Source organism: Callospermophilus lateralis, chromosome 2 (assembly GCF_048772815.1).
Source record: "Callospermophilus lateralis isolate mCalLat2 chromosome 2, mCalLat2.hap1, whole genome shotgun sequence".
Classification (NCBI taxonomy): Eukaryota; Metazoa; Chordata; class Mammalia; order Rodentia; family Sciuridae; genus Callospermophilus; species Callospermophilus lateralis.
Window position 1 is genome coordinate 205,538,631 of NC_135306.1, and position 17,562 is coordinate 205,556,192.

At 42.5% G+C, this 17,562-nt stretch overlaps 1 non-coding gene across 1 annotated transcript; it reads left to right on the forward strand.

Moving 5' to 3' along the window:
• Positions 1 to 242: 242 nt before the first annotated feature.
• Positions 243 to 324, forward strand: Trnas-gcu (transfer RNA serine (anticodon GCU)). The gene has a single exon. It is a non-coding gene; the product is annotated as a tRNA-Ser (tRNA).
• Positions 325 to 17,562: the final 17,238 nt, after the last annotated feature.

Here is a 17,562-nt window from a genome sequence, read left to right on the forward strand (position 1 = left end):
TGAAATCCAGGCGCTCTCGCCGAGACTCCGGAAGGAGAAGCTGTGGCAGAACTAGGCTGTAGCTTAGTGAAAGATGGGGCGGTTGCGGGCTGAAGCGGGCCAAAAGGAAATTAAAAAGCTCCTTTCTACAGCGTTTCTCTCCCCTGGGTCCTACCAGGTTGGTACTAAGAAGTGAATGATGGAGACACGGAAGTGCGGAGGAGATGAGAGATAAGAGAATGTGGAAGAAGCACTGCATGTGGGACGAGGTGGCCGAGTGGTTAAGGCGATGGACTGCTAATCCATTGTGCTTTGCACGCGTGGGTTCGAATCCCATCCTCGTCGAGATCTGTTTTACAAGGAACACTCCTTAATTTTCTACATTCCCCCTGCCTGGGACAGTGAGTTGAAGCAAACTGAATTTGAGGATGCTGGTGGAATTCGGTGCACTTTCCTTCTCTGTCGTATTTGCCCATCATTCGTCTTCTCTCGTTCGCGGGCCAGGCCACAGGTGTACTTTTCCTTCTCCCTGTAAAGAAGGCTCATGGGTGGGTGACACCTATGACTGGCACTGAGATTCCGGGCCGTGCTGTATTGGCTGGATGGGTTATCTGCAGGAGTTAGAGAAGCCCGCACTCTGCAGTGTTTGATCATTTCATTTATTTCTCTATTCAGCCTACTGATTGTCCCCACTTACCATCACCTCCCAAGGTGGTGAACTCCTGCCCACAGCCGCTTCCCTAACACATACACATTTAAGCTGAAGGCCTGGAACATTTCAGTACCAGCTACCATACATGGAGGGCACTTAATGCTTGTGAATTAGTTGATCCATGGGCTCTTAAAAAGAGGAGTGGTTGTGGGGAAAGTTTGGCACCTCCACTGCTGAATCTTGGGAAGGGGTGGACAGACTGTGGTGGGCTTTGAATGCCAGAGTAAGGTATTTGACCCCAGACTCATGGGCAGTAAGGTGCCAAGGTTGTGAGGGTAAAGAGGACCTTTAAGACATATTTTGCACAGGATGTGTTGCACATGCCTGTAATCCCAGCTGCTCAGGAGGCTGAGGTAGGAGGATTGGGAGTTCAAAGCCACCTTCAGCAAAAGCAAGAAGCTGAGCAACTCATTGAGACCCTGTCTCTAAATAAGGTACAAAGTAGAGCTGGGGATGTGGCTATTAGTTGAGTGCCTCTGAGTTCAATTTCCAGTACCTCCTCCCCCCCAAAAAAGACATATTTTGCAGCTCAATAATGCTGGGAGCCATCAGCCAAGTAGGTATGACAATACCTAGAAGGCACCTGTTCCCTGCCAGGGGCTGTGTTAGGCACAGGACACGGAGCCTGGGAGACATGGGTACTTAAAAGTTTTCACCAGGCGCAGGTACGAAGAGAGGAGAATGGAAAGCCCTTCAGCACAGACCTTGTAAGTGGAAGGCTCAGAAGCCACATTTGGTGGCATGTGGGTTTTCTTAGAACTACTCAGGGTTTAAAAATGACAATTCAAATCACATTAGTGGTTAATTTTAGTGAACTGGTAGATTTCATGTAAAATCCACATTCTGTTTAATTCTGAAAGACCTGGCAATGACAATTCTGCATTCCCACAGGGTGACCGTTGGCCCGAGTATCAGAGTGGCTCCCATTTTTGCTATCCTAACAGTCTTCTCTTTTCCAAAGTCTTAGTCTTGCCTCCTCCCTATGCACCCCCAGCCCTTTGAACATTTGAGTTTTAATTGCAGTGTTCACACAATCCCCAGTCACTATCTCCATTGTTGAGATTCTCCTGGTCATCTGCCCACAACCCCCGCCCCCATCATGCCCAATGCTAGGCACATTACATGCTATTAATAAATGAATAAGAGACTTATGAATTGTCCTCAAGGCCCCTAGTCTAAAGGGAGACTTTAAAGTAATGAATAGACCTTGGTGAGGTGTCAGAATCAAGAAAAGCAATATTGAAGGTCCAGAAGGTGGGCAGAGGCAGCTGGCTGGGGAGAGGGACTGGTTATGGCAGAGAGGAACATGGGGGATTCAAAGACTGGTGTAAATAACTATAAATGATGGATCTGAGTGACTTTACTGCAGGCCAAGTGGCAGGGCACTATGCCTTCTTGGTCCTGGAGAGGTTGGATTTGTTAGGATTCTCTAGAGAAGCAGAACCAAAAGAGAGGGAGAGAGAGAAAAAAAAGATATTAGTAGAATGATTTTTATGAATTGTGATCTTGAGGCTGGCAGGTCTCAATTGTTCAGGGCAGGCAGGCAGGCAGGAGACCCAGGAGGAGCTGAGGTTGCAGCCCAAGTGTGAAGGCCACCTGGAGGCAGAATTCCCTTTTCCTCAGCCTTTCTTCCTTAAGACCTTCAACGGATTGGAGGAGGCCCACCCACACTGTCAAATGTGCGATATTATGATATAGTAAGAAATATGTATTTGGGGCTGGGGCTGTAGCCCAGTGGCAGAATGCTTGCCTGGAACATGTGAGGCACTGATTCTTAGTACCACACACACACACACACACAAAAAAAAATAAAATAAAGGCATGCTGTCCATCTATAACTACAAAAAAAAGAAAAAAGAAAAGAAATACAGCCAGGTGCAGTAGTGCACACTTGTAATCTCAGCGGCTTAGGAGGCTGAGGCAGGAGTATTGCAAGTTCAAAGCCAGCCTCAGCAAAAGTGAGGCACTAAGCAATTTGGTGAGACCCTGTCTGTAAATAAAATGCAAAATAGGGTGGGGGGTGTGGTTCAGTGGTTGAGTGCTCCTGCGTTCAATCCCTGGTACTGCCCCCCCCACATCCAAAAAAAAAAAAAAAGAAAGAAAGAAAGAAATATGTATTTGGTCTCTGTGCCTGGCTTCTTCTGACTCACAGCTTCTGAACCCCTTGGAATCTCCTGGGTGACTGTTGCATCTTTTGTTCTAAAGAGCAAGTCTTGGTGAGTTCCTCGATAGCAGGGATCTAGGATGAGTTGCCAGGGAGATCAGTTATGTGATTAGATGTTTGGAACTCTCAATCCCTTTCCCCACCTCTAGGGAGTGGGGAGAGGGACTGAATGAAGGTTGAACTGATCAACAATGGTAAATGGGTCAAGGATGCAATCAATCATAATGAAGCCTCCATTAAAAACCCAAGGGAGCTGGGATTTGTGACTCATTGGTAGAGCAGTTGCCTGGCACATGTGAGGCATTGGGTTCCATCCTCAGCACCACAAAAATTAATAAAATAAAGATATTGTGTTCCTCTATAACTAAAAAAATATATTAAAAAACACACAAAACCAAAAGGACTGGATTCAGGAACTTTCAGAAAGCTGAATATCTGAAGGTTCCAAGAGGATTGCATGACTTGCCCCAAGAAGGCCCCACCACCCGCCCCCATGCTATACCCTGTGCATCTCTTCCATCCAGCTCTATCTTTTGTAATATGCTATATAATGAGTAGATAAATGTATTTCCCTGACTTCTGGGAGCCACTCTAGCAAATGAATTGAACCCAAGTAGGGACTTGGGGTAACTCTGATTTACAGCTTGTCATCAGAGTACCTGAAGTGGGGGCAGGCTTGTTGGATTGAGCCTTCCACACCTGAGATCTGCAACCATCTCCAGGTAGACAGTGTCAGAATCAAATTGAATTGTGGGACTCCCAGCTGGTGTACCCTGGAGAATTGCTTGGTTGGTTTATGGGGAGACCGTACACATTTGGTGACTAGAGGTAAAGTTTATATTGAATGTGATAGTAGAAAGAAAAAAATACTGGTTTATTTCTTCCCCCTCAGAGAAGAGAATTTACTTTACTCAAAGACTACTGATTTAGGAGTTGGAGTGTAGCTCAGTGCTAGAGCGCTTGCCTAGCATGTGCAACGACCTGGGTTTGATCCCCTGCACCACACATACAAAGTCTGATTTAAATGTTATCGCATCTTAAAATATCCTATTGTAGCCAGGTGTGGTGGTGCACATGTGGTGGTGCACACCTGCAATCCCAGTGGCTTGGGAGGCTGAGGCAGGAGGATCATCAGTTCAAAGCCAGTCTCGAGGCAAGGCACTAAGCAACTCGGTAAGACCCTGTCTCTAAATAAAATACAAAATAGGGCTGGGGATGTGTCTCAGTGGTTGAGTGCCTCTGAGTTCAATCCCTGGTATCCCCTGAAAAAAATATCCTCACATTGACAGCTAGACTGGTGTTTCATCAAATATCTGGGTGCTGTGGCCTAGCAAGTTGACACACGAAATTAGCCAAGTTGACACACAAAATTGGCTCTTTTGCTCTCTGATTCAGGGCACTGGGCTCTTTCTGCTTGCCTCCGCACAGCTCCAGTCAGACCCCAGACTCACTGGCCCTACAGATTCTACCCCAGTCCCCTTTCTGGGCTGGTTTCTGATGTCTACACTCCACCCCACTCCTCAAGAACCAAGTTGGTTCTGTCTCAAACTGGGCCATTCAGAGATGGGTGTCTGTCGGATGAATCTTGGTTTCTCTCTCTATTTATTGTACTGGGGTGGAACTCAGGGGTGCTTCCCCACTGACCACATTACCAATTCTTTTAATTTCCTATTTGAGACAGGGTCTTGCTAGGTTGCAGAGGCTGGCCCTGAATTTGCCATCCTCTTGTCTCAGCCTCCCGGGTAGCTGAGATTTACAGGTATGGGCCACTTCCTGGCCCCAGCTTCACATTTCTGTCTCCAGTCAGATGAAGGCTTGATTGAGCCTTGAAGACAGTTAACCAGGCCCTTTACTTGGCCAAAGGTGATGGTCAATGGCTATAGTTTCCTAGCTTGGTACTCCCAAGCTAGGGTACTTCCCAAGCCCAGGGCTTTGCCCATTCTGAAATTTCCCAGCTGTCCCTGGAGAGTAGTCTGTCTATTTCCCTCCCAGAATGCTCTCAGCCTGTACAGCTATGCGGCCTTCAGTGGCCCGCTTCAGGATTTCCCAACTCTTAGTATCCCTTCACCTGGAAGGAATCCTCTGCCTCACACGCTGGAAGGCCAATTATTGTTTGAATCAAACAAATTAATGTTTGGCTATTTATCTACTGTCCTCTGAGGCACTCTGAGGGCTCTGAAGCTACTTTTCTTGAGGGGCAGGACAGCAGAGTGTAGGTTGGTAGTGGTGCCATCTTAACAATATATATCTTCTGACCCATGAACATGGGATGTGTTTTAATTTCCTTGGGTCTTCTTTAATTTGTTTTAGCAATGTTTTATAATTTATTATTATTATTTATTTATCCTAATTTGTTATACACGATGGCAGAATGCAATTCATTTCATATTACACACATAGAGCACAATTTTTTTCAAGTCACTGATTGTACACAAAGTATTTTCACACCTTTTGTGTCTTCATACATGTACTTAGGGTAATGATGTCTAACTTATTCCACCATGTTTTATAATTTTTAATGTACAAGACTTCTATCGCCTTGGTTAAATTTATTAGTAGGTATTATAGTCTTTTAGATCTTACTAAAGTTGTTTCTTAATTTCCTCTTCAGTTTGTTCATTGCTAACATGTGGAAATAGAACTTAATTTTGAATGTTAACATTGAATCTTGTAACTTTGCCAAATTCATTTATTAGCTCTTATAGTTTTTTGTGTATTCATTAAAATTCACTAAATTTTCTATATTCATTAAAATTTTTCAATATATGTCACATGATCTGTGAATAGATATAGCTTTACTCCTTCCTGTCGCAATATGTGAGAAAACCACACAAACACAGAAAATACTTTTTTCAGGGCTCAGGACGGTTTTGCACCCTTAAGAATAAGGCACCCATGTTGAAAGACACGGAGAGCAAGGGAGGCAAGAGGCAGGCAAGAGAGAGAGAGCACACCTGAACCCCCACTACTTACTGGGGAGAAGCCAGTCTTAGAATATTCCACCCAAATAAGGCAAGGGATTGGATTTCAGAGGGTGGAGTCTTGCTTGGTGATGTCTTGATGTCAGTGGTCAGCAGATTGACTGGTATCTTGGAAAGCCACACCCACGTCAGGTGCTGTGGGGCACATGAAAAGGCACACTTATGGGGCACACCTCATAAGCAACCTCAGCCAGTTCCCTCACAGGCTCAAATGCGCGTAGCTCACACACACAGCCCATGGCTGGCTCCTGACAACTTCCTTTCCAATTTGAATACCTTTTATTTCTTTTTGTGCCCAGTTGCTCCAGCGAGGACTTCCAGTACAATAGAGGAAATTGTGATAAAGTGGCACTCCCTTTTTCTCCACAGAAAAGCCCTCTTCACCATGGCTGATTTTAAGACTGTCAGCAAAAGAGTCTCTGCAGCAGAGTCCAATGTAGATAAACTTCCTATTTTTGTGTCGCCCTGGTTTACTTGGCCACTGGCTGGGAAGATACCAGCACTCCAGGTGCTGGACACCCCCTTACTAGTTTTTCACAAACATATCCAATATAGTTTTTAGAAATGTGCAAACAAGGCCTCTGGCCTTGAGCTGGGCTTCACAGAGATGTCTACATTTTTAAGATAAGTTACAATTGGGCTCCATGGTAACAGCTTGCACGAAGAGGAAAGAGAGGTGAGAAGAAGCTCTCCCCTTCTCAGGTGTTGTCATTGAAGGGTTAACTTGCCCAGAACAGTGACAGAAAAAGCTGCTTTTATGTGAATTTCTGCAGACTGTGAACTTCTGAGCCCCTCTCCTTACATGCCGGATATAAAACTCTGAAATTCCCTGAACTCAGGGTTCAGGGGATTAATTGATTACAGCAAAAGCTGTGCCCTCTGAATCTGGCTGCAGCCAAATAAAACTGTTTCCTGCTATCTTCAGTGCCTTGCCACGTTTGTCCCTACAACATTTTTGGCACTCCAGATGGGACAGAGGAGGTGAGGAAGGCTATTCTGCCTCTCTTGTCTCTGGGGACCGGCTTCCCTGGGGCGATAGGGGACAGCGGTCCCCTTGGCACACCCAGGCCACTCTTGGCCTGAAGGAGGATCGACTCACCCAGCACCCTGGGGCTGCCACCCAGAGCACAACAGAACCCACAGGCAGCAGGAACCAGAATTAGGGTTTTTGAGCACCGCCCAGCTGAACAGGTAGGACCCGGGTCCATTTGGTTTTGCAGCCCACCTGACTTCCCCTTCGAGGCCTAAGTGGGTGGAAGAGACGCTTGATCACCTTCTGTTGGGTCCCAAGTAAACCTCCAAAGTGGTTGAGCTGAAACGGACCCAGGGAGTCACCTGAGTAGCCTCTGATCAGGGTCAGTGAGCAGAGGGAAAACCGTGACTCCCTTTTTTGTTTGATTTAGAATTGTTGGAATTTGGGCGGAATAGAAATTCTGTCCTGGCCATGTCTGTGTGAAAGTGTGTGAAAGCCTTTCTTTCTGTATGTCCATGATCTGTCTGGAGTGGCTGTAGGAGTTTTGATTCAGATGCTGAGGATATGGCACCGTCCAGTGGCCTATTTGTCCAAACAGCTGGATTCTGTAGCCCAGGGCTGGCCACCTTATTTATGGGCCCTTGCAGCCACAGCTCTTCTGGTGTTGGAAGCTGATAAACTGGCCATGGGACAAGAACTGGTTGTCAGAGTTCATCATTCAATTTTGACAGTGTTAAAATATAAAGGACAATATTGGTTGACTAATGAAAGAATGGTCAAATACATATCTGTGCTGAGGTCGTCAGAACTCTAAACCCAGCAACTTTGCTGCCCATTGGACCTGGAAAACCTGATCACAATGTGTTGAGGTCATGGGTGAAGTGTTCTCCAGCAGACCAGACCTAACAGACCAGCCTCTCAAGGACACTGATGCAGAGTACTTCACAGATGGAAGCAGTTTTATAAAAGATGAGGTATGTTTTGCTGGATATGCAATGGTCATTCTGGACTCTACTGTCGAGGCAGGGTTCTGCCTCAGGGAACTTCAGCACAAAAGTAAAACTTATTGCTTTGACTCAAGCACCTCAGTTGACAGTAAGAGTCTGTGTGGATATTTACATAGACTCAAAATATGCGTTTGCTACCCTTCATGTTCATAGGGCCTTATGTAGGCTAATTAACTCAGGAGAGGAAAAAAAAAAGGGACAAAATTTATGGGCAAGAAATTCTTAAACTTTTGGATGCACTGTGGGCTCCCAGGAAAGTTGTGATTATATATTGCCGAGGTATCAAAAGGGAAACACTGTGTTTTCTCAGGGCAACCTGAGAGTGGACAGAGAGGCCAGGTTAGCTGTCTGCAAGAAACGGGAAGAAAATCCAGTCCCAGGTTTAAATGCTGCCCTTCTGCCTGGCTGACTAGCTAACAGGATGGGAACCAACATACTCCCAACATGAAAGTAAGTGATATAAGACTGAACAAGAAAATTTTCTCCCAGGTGGATGGTGGAGATTTTCTGATGCCAGAATAGCCATCCCGGAGATTATAGCCCTAGCTTTTATCAGACAGTTTCGCAGGAAAACATGTTGGACCCACAGCACTTGAGAGAGTTCTGAATCAACAGAAATGGCTCACAAGCAACACCTGGATGCTCTGCAAACAATGTGAGGTTTGTGCTCACAACAATCCTTGTCAGGGGCCAAAACTCCCACCAGGAATCCAAACTATAGGAGGAGCACCTTTTGAAGACTTGGAAGTAAATTTCACTGAACTACCACGCTCACGGGGCTATAAGTAACTTTTGGTTTTTATGTTTCATACTCTGATGGGTAGAAGCCTTTCCCACCTGCATTGAAAAGGCTAGGGAGATACTAGGATGCTTCTCTGGGAAATTATTCCCAGATTTAGTGTCCCAATAACTATTGGCTCAGACAATGGGTCAGCTTTTGGGCAGAGGTGATATGATTACTGACCAAGAGTGTAAACATCAGATGGAAGTTACATACTGTCCACAGGCTACAGAGTTCTGGAGAACTTAAAAGGAAGAACTGGACTTTAAGGCTCAATTGGGTAAGCTGTGTCAGGAGACTCATTTATATTGTGATGAATTTCTCCCTATTACACTGTTGAGGATAGATCCACTCCCACTAGGAGAATGGATTCTTTTCTTTTGAGATAATATATGGGACGTTCCCCCACCCCCCTTATTAGGGGACTACAGGGAGACTAAAGAGAAACAGAAAAGTTAACCCTGAGACGACAGCTTCAGGCCTTAGGAAAAATTTCACAGGTTCTCAACCAATGGATTAGAGAAAGATTCCCAGTAAGTTTGACCCAGTGCACACTCCTTCAAGCCTGGAGATAGAGTCTGGGTCAAAAAATGAAATATTCAATCCCTGAACTTGTCTGGAAGGGCCCTTTCACTGTTATTTTATCCACCCCAACTGCAGTCAAGTTTGCAGAGAGAGAGAGGTCCCTGGATTCACTACACCAGACTCAATGCCTGCAGCTGAGGACTGGGAGTGCTCTCCAGATGCTGCTGTGCCCTTGAAGCTGGCCATCCCAAAGAAAAAGGAGCACCAGAGAAGCTTGAGGATCAGAAGGACAACAGCTCCAGTCACTCTGGAAGCTGACTGGTCTACGCATGGCTGGAGCTTGAGGAGATTACGGCCCTGTTTCAGCCACACAGGAGGGACTGGCTGGTCAATGCCTGGTGAAAGATAAACTTCCCACTAGAACTAGTGAACTCTTTCAACCTCTGAGATAGTTCTTATGCTGTAATGCATTACCACCCCTTGCTTCTAGATATATGCACAGTTCTCTGTTTGGTTTTTGCTACTGGTTTGATAACAGTAACATCTACTGACTGGACTCTGGGTAACAAAATTTCACTTAGACTTTTTTATCTTGCTTATATAAGTTTTCTAGGATTTGTTTGGTGTTATTAGTTTGGCTTTGTTAATTTATGCTGTTTAACCTATGCTAACCAAAATGTTAGTCTATTATTTAGTTTGGTTTCCTTTGATAACCATAAGGGATTCTGCCCTACTCCTATTCCAACCACAGAGATCATGTGAACCATGTGTCAAGACAATCTACCAAGAGGTAGATTTACCAAGAGGTGGTAAAACATATATTTAGGACCTGTCCCACCAGGGGAATGCTATAGATGGATGACTGTTTGGAAAGGAAAAAGAGATGCATTGGAAAGAAACTTGATTTAGGAGGTCACCAATCTTGGGGTGAAGGTAACTGGCCACCCCAGAGGATTATTGCCACTTATGCTCCAGCTACCTGGGCACAAAATGACAGTTGGAGCTACAGAACTCCTATTTGCATATTAAACAGAATTATTCACTTACAAGCTGTACTAGAAATTATTATTAATCAGACTGCCACAGCCTTTGACCTCCTAGCCACACAACAGACCAGATGCGAGTGGCTAACTTCAAAACCGCTTGGCATTAGATTACCTACTGGCTGAGGAAAAAGAAATATATGGAGAGTTCAAAAGCTCAGATTGTTGCATCCAAATGGATCACAATAGACAAACAGTTAAGAATACAGCTAACAACACAAGAGAACTAGCACATACCTAGAAGGGCATTAAAGCTTGGGTCCCAAACATACTTTTGGGAGATGGTTTTCAACTCTTGGTAGATTTAAAAGCTTAACTGGTGTAGTGGGTATTCTGCTGTTAACCTGTTCATTGCTCCCATGTTTGGCTCCACTGTGCATTAAGACTATTGGGTCCACTAAAGAAGCTGCTGTTGAAAGGATGACGACAACTAAGGTTTTGACATTACGTAACACTTTAAGCCAAAATGATTGTAATGATGCTCTTAAATTTAAAGGATTAAATTATGGGGAGCATCATTAAAGGAGGGAATTGAAGTGGCACCCCCTTTTCCTCCACAGAAAAGCCCTCTTCACCATGGCTGATTTTATTTTATTTTTTTAAATATTTTTTTTTTTAGTTGTAGATGGATACAATATTTTTATTTATTTATTTTTATGTGGTGCGGAGGATCGAACCCGGGCCACACGCATGCCAGGCGAGCGCGCCACCGCCTGAGCCACATCCCCAGCCCCATGGCTGATTTTAAGACTGTCAGCAAAAGAATCTCTGTGAAAGAGTCCAATGTAGATAAACTTCCTATTTTCGCGTCGCCCTGGTTTACTTGGCCATGGCTGGGAAGATACCAGCACTCCAGGTGCTGGACACCCCCTTACTAGTTTCTCACAAACATATCCAGTATAGTTTGTAGAAATGTGCAAACAAGGCCTCTGGCCTTGAGCTGGGCTTCACAGAGATGTCTACATTTTTAAGATAAGTTACAAATGGGCTCCTTGGTAACAGCTGGCAGGGGGAGGAGAGAGAGGTGAGAGGAAGCTCTCCCCTTCTCAGGTGTTGTCATTGAAGGGTTAACTTGCCCAGAACTGTGAAAGAAAAAGCTGCTTTATGTGAATTTCTGCAGACTCTGAACTTCTGAGCCCCTCCCCTTACACACTGTGTATAAAACCCTGAAGTTCCCTGAACTCAGGGTTCAGGGGATTGATGGATTACAGCAAAAGCTGTGCCCCCTGAACCTGGCTGCAGCCAAATAAAACTGTTTCCTGCTGTCTTCTGTGCCTTGCCTCGTCTGTCCCTACAACAGTGAGAGTGGGCAGCCTGTCTCCCTGCTCTCACTCTTTCACTGTTGAGCATGATGTTACCTGTGATTTTTCATAAATGCTCTTTATCACATTGAGGAAGTTCCCATCTGTTGTTTGTTCATTGTTTCCATCTTGAGTGTTGGACTTTTTGTTTATCATCTTTTTTGCTGTTGTTGTTTATCATCTTAAATGAGATGATCATCTGTCCCTCCCGCACACTTGACTCATATATTACATTGATCGATTTTTGAAGGTTGAATAACCTTGCCTTCCTGGAGTAAATCCCATGTGGTCATGGTGTATAATCCTCTCAATATGCTGAATTAATATGCTTCTGGTATTTTTTTTTATATACTTTGTTGTGGATTTTTACATCTTTATGCTTCTTCCATATCCCCATGCTGGGGACAGAACCTCACACATTCTAGGCAATCACTCTCCCACTGAGCTATACTTCCAACCCAATTTGTGCATCTCTATTCATAAGAGATCTGGTCTGTAGTATTCTTGTGATGTCTTTACCTGGCTTGGGTAGAATGAGTAAGGAAGTGTTCCATCCTTTTCTATGATCCGAAGGAGTTTGAGACAGATTGGTTTAATTGGTAGAATTTGCCTGTGAAGCCATGTGGGTGTTTTGTTTTGGGGAAAGGGGAGATTTTTGATTCAGTCTCATTATCATTCAGATTTTCTGTTTCTTTTCAAGTCAGTTTTGGTAGTTTCTGTTTCTAATAATTTCCATTTCATCTTATTTGTTAGCATATAATTGTTCATAGTATATTCTCTCTCTCTCTCTCTCTCTCTCTCTCTCTCTCTCTCTCTCTCTCTCTCTCTCTCTCCTGCCCCCCATTGAGCCACATTCCCAGGCCTCCACATCTTTTTAAATTTTTGAGGCAGGGTCTCGCTAAGTCACTTAGGACTTGCTAAGTGATTGAGGCTGGCTTTGAACTTGTGCTCCTCCAGCTTCAGCCTCCTCAGCCTTTGGGATAACAGACAAGTGCTACTGTGCCCTGTACATTGTATTCTCTTATAGTCCTTTTTATTTCTGTATAATTGGTAGCAATGCCCTTGCTTTCATTTCTGGTTTCAGTGAGTCTTCTTTTTTCTTTATCAATCTAGTTAAAGTTGCATCAATTTTGTTGATCATGTCAGGAACCAAGTTTTTGTTTCATTTTTCCTCTATTATTTCTCTCTTTTAGTTTGTTTATCTCTCCTCTTTTATTATTTCCTTCCTTTGGCTGGTTTTGCATTTAGTTTGCTTTTTTCCCTTAGTTCTTTAAATTATGAAATTAGGTTACAGATTTGAAATATTTCTTCTTCTTTACAAAATTTTTGATTGTTGTTGTAGACGGACACAATACCTTTATTTATTTATTTATTTATTTTAATGTGGTGCTGAGAATGGAACCCAGTGCCTCATACATGCTAGATGAGTGCTCTACCACCGGGCAACAACTCAGCCCTTTTCTTTGTTAATGTGGGCATTTACAACTGTAGTTTTCACTCTGAGCACGGCTCTTGCTACAGCCCATAGATTTGGTATATTGTGTTTTTGTTTTCATTCATCTCAAAGTGTTTTCTAATTTCCCTTTTGATTTCTTCTTTGATCCATGAGTGTTTTCAGAGTGTGTTGCTTCATTTCTTCATGCTGGTGAATTTTCCAGGTTTCTTCTGTTAATTATTTCCAGTTTCATTCCATTATCATCAGAAAAGACATTATATTATTTCAACCTTTTTAAGTTTGTTGAGTCTTTGTTTAGTGGCCTAACAGAATGGTCTTACTTATTGAAGAAGAGTGTGTATTCTGTCATTCTTAAGTGGAGTGTTCATCTATGTGTGGTCTAGTTTGTAGTGTGTCCAAAGTCTCTATTTCTGTGTTGATCTTCTAATATTGGACATTATTGTTCTATCCACTATTAAGTGAGGTATTGAAGTTGACAACTATTATTGTAGAAGGGTCTGTTTTTCTCTTTGATTCTGTCAATGTGCTTCATATATTTTAGGATTGTTGTTAGGTATGTATATGTTTTTAATTGTTATATCTTCTTAATGGGTTGACCGACTGATGAATATATAGATATCTTTCTTGTCTCATTTAACTATTTTTTGACCTAAAGTCTATTTTGTCTGATATTAGTATTTCTACCCCAATTCTCTTTTGTTTACTATTTGCATGGAATTATTATTTTTTCATTCTTTCACTTTCTAACTGTGTTTGGATGTAAAGGGAGTCTCTCAAAGGCAGCATGTAATCAGATAATTTAAAGAATACATTCAGATATTTGTCTCCTTTTAATTGGAGAGTTGAATCAATTCCATTTAAAGTAATTACTGAGCCAGGCATGGTGATACATGCCTATAATCCTAGCAGCTTGAAAGGTTGAGGTAGGAGGATCAGGAGTTCAAAGCCAGCCTTAGCAATTTAGTGAGGCCCTAAATAACTTAATAAGACCCTGTCTAGTGTGTGTGTGTGTGTGTGTATCTGTGTGTGTGTGTATTTTTGATATATTTGTTTACTTATTCATTAATTCTAATCAGTTATACATGACAGTAGAAAGCTCTTTAGTCATTGTACATAAGTGGAGCAGAATTTTTCAGTTCTCTGGTTGTACATGAAGTAGAGTCACACCATTCATTATATATATATATATATATATATATATATATATATATTATATATATATTATAATATATATATATATATATATATTGCTCATTAATATATTTGAAATAATTATCTTATGCATATGTTTTTTAAATCATGTAGGAAAGAAAAGAGAAGTTCGAGACCAAAAATACAATAATACTGGATTTTATATTTACTTGTGCAGTTATCTTTCACAGTATTTTTTATTTCTTTACATGGCTTTGTGTTCTTATCCGATACCCTTTTATTTTTGCCTGAATGACTTGCTTCAGCATTTTTTTCAGTAGTTTTTGTACAGTGACAAACTCCTCAGCTTTGTTGATCTGAGAATGTCTTAATTTCTTCTTTACTTTTTTTAAGGACCACATAACCTGAATTTATTAACTTTAGGCAACCATAATTTAAAAGATACAAGAGTCCCATATGGGGGGGAGTGGTCTGAGGTTTTGGCTCAGCGGTAGAGCAGAGCACTTGCCTGGCACGTGTAAGGCCCTGGGTTCAATTCTCCGCACCACATATAAATAAATAAAATAGAGGTATTGTGTCTAACTACAACTAAAAAATAAGTATTTAGGGCTGGGGTTATGGCTCAGTGGCAGAGTGCTTGTCTAGCATGTATAAGGCACTGGGTTCGATTCTCAGTACCACATATAAATAAATGAATAAAATAAAGGTTCATCAACATCTAATTTTTTTAAAAAAAGAGTCCCATATGTACTCTTTTTTTGTATTTTTAATTTTTTATTAGTTGCTCAAAACATTACAATGATCTTGACATATTATATATTTGATTCAAATGGGGTATGAAGTCTTATTTTTCCACATGTACAGATTGCAGTATCACATTGGTTATACAGCCACATTTATACATACAGCCATACTAGTGTCTGTTGTATTCTGCTACCCTTCACATCCCCACCTCAGAGTCCCATATGTTGTGGCTTAGTGATAGAGCTCTTGCCTAGCACACATGAGGCCCTGGGTTCGATCCTTGGCATCACAGAAAAAGGAATAAAATAAAGGTATTGTGTGCAACTACAACTAAAAAAAAAAGAGAGAGAGAGAGAGAGAGTCCCATATTATAGGAGTTGAAAAAGACTATACAATAAAGGAAAAAAACTGATGAATGGTCAGCCAATTTATAATCCAACCAGTTAACAAACAGGACCATCTTCTGTGTAACATCTAGGCTTTTTTCTTCCAATGGTAGATTGATCTAAACTGGCTCTGTTAACTATTAGTTTATACCCCTATCTGAAATTAGCATTTGGATGGAACATGTATTAATAGATTTTACCAGCACTAGTTTTCTACTGGTTAAGGAATTCACCAGGTAATGCTCAAATTTAGGCAAATGTTAGGATTAGTGAGTAATGTGTTATAATTACTAACTTCAAGATAATACCGGGTAACTTTTTTTCCCCAAATACATGTAAAAACAATCAAGTCTCAACAGTACCTACTTATATAGTTAGAATAAACACAACTTCTAGGAGAGCCAATTTCAGTTCTGGTTTCACCACTTAATAGGAGACCTGAGGCAGGTTACTATCTAAGTACAATATGAAAAATCATAATACTATTTTACATTCCACCTACAAAGACCTTTTAAGTCTTTTCATATCAACTAGAAATTGAGGAAAGTAAAATTTGAGAAACAATAATACTGCTCTTCACATGCCACTGGGTCACTAGCAGTCACCCAAATCATGCCTCAATCCCCAGTGACTTAAGTTAGAAGCTCTTTGCCCTGAAAGACATTATGCCTCAGTTGAGCAGGACATGCTATGACACCCTACCTGGGATACACAATAAAATATCTTCTACTGGCACCAGCAGACTACCATCGAGGTATGCACAGGACTGACTTAAAATCGATTAAATATTTCAATTCATTAAAGAAAACAAAATTTAAATTACATGCTTAGTCAACAGAAGTTTAACTTTAGTTGCTTAGTGAATTTTGAGTTGGCCCCATCACTGGTAACTACAACACTTTGCATTTGGTATAGAAACAGTACCCTTGCTGGTACTGTTGTAGGGACAAATGAGGCAAGGCACTGAAGATAGCTGGAAACAGTTTTATTTGGCTGCAGCCAGGTCCAGAGGGTACAGCCTTTGCTGTAATCAATCAATCCCCTGAACCCCGAGTTCAGGTAGTTTCAGAATTTTATATCCAGCATGTAAGGGGAGGGGCTCAGAAGTTCAGAGTCTGCAGAAGTTCACATAAAAGCAGCTTTTTCTCTCACTGTTCTGGGCAAGTTCACTCTTCAAGGACAACACCTGAGAAGTGGGGAGTGTCTTCTCCCCTTTCTTTCCTCTCCCTGCCAGCTGTTACCATGGAGCCCAATTGTAACTTATCTTAAAAATGTAGACATCTCTGTGAAGCCCAGCTCAAGGCCAGAGGCCTTGTGTGTACATTTCTACAAAGTACTATACTGGATACGTTTGTGAAAAACTAGTAAGGGGGTGTCCAGCACCTGGAGTGCTGGAATCTTCTCGGCCAGTGGCCACGTAAACAGGGCGACTTGAAAATAGGAAGTTTATCTACCATGGACTCTTCTGCTGACAGTCCTAAAATCAGCCATGGTGAAGAGGGCTTTTCTGTGGAGAAAGGGGGTGCCACTTCAGTACAATGTTCATTTGCATGTAAAGTGCCAGTTTTATTTACAAATTAGTTAAGTACACTTTTGAGTCTGTTCTGTAGCAATGAAACTGACAACTTTTAACTACCTGGTAGTTGTAACTGGTGTTTAATCCTGCAGGGTTGTCGCTCCCTTCAATAAGGATAAGTGGGAGACGGGCTGATCCAGCCTGTCGTCCCGAGGCACCAGCTGTTGGAACTGCGGTCCCAAGGGAGGTAAAAGGTCCCAACACAGGGTCAGGCTTGCTTGACAGCCCCCTCACTTTGAAGCTGGGATCATCATCGTTAGTGCTATGGTGAAGATTGTCAGGCGGCTTGCAAAAGCCAACAAGGGTTGATTGAGGTAGCTGTTAGGACGGTGGTGGTGACTTGGTGGCTACTTAGAACAAAGCAGCCCACGCGGGAAAAGAACATCAATCAGATGCTGGTGGAAACACCTGTCAATCAGCCAGATCTCCTGACTAACGCCTGTCAATCAGCAGGACCCCCTGGCCAATCCTGGAGTTCAGCCAACTCCCCTGACCAATTCTAAGGGGCAAGGGACCCTAAAAACACCTTTTCCTGTCCCAGTTCTGCCTGGGAGTGACATCTCAATAAAGCCTTGTTCAGTGGCCCTTTTAAATCTGCCTCCTTTGGCCGTTGCCCGCCTAGCCTGATCTGACAGTAGCTACACAGCTTTTCAGGTGCCATTTGTGGACAATGGCATAACTGGTTGATTCATTTTAGCTGGTTTTTTATTTTTATTTTTTTTGCGGGGGATGATAAGGGAGAAAAAAAAAGTCAGCCAAATAAGAACACATCTTCTGTTCAT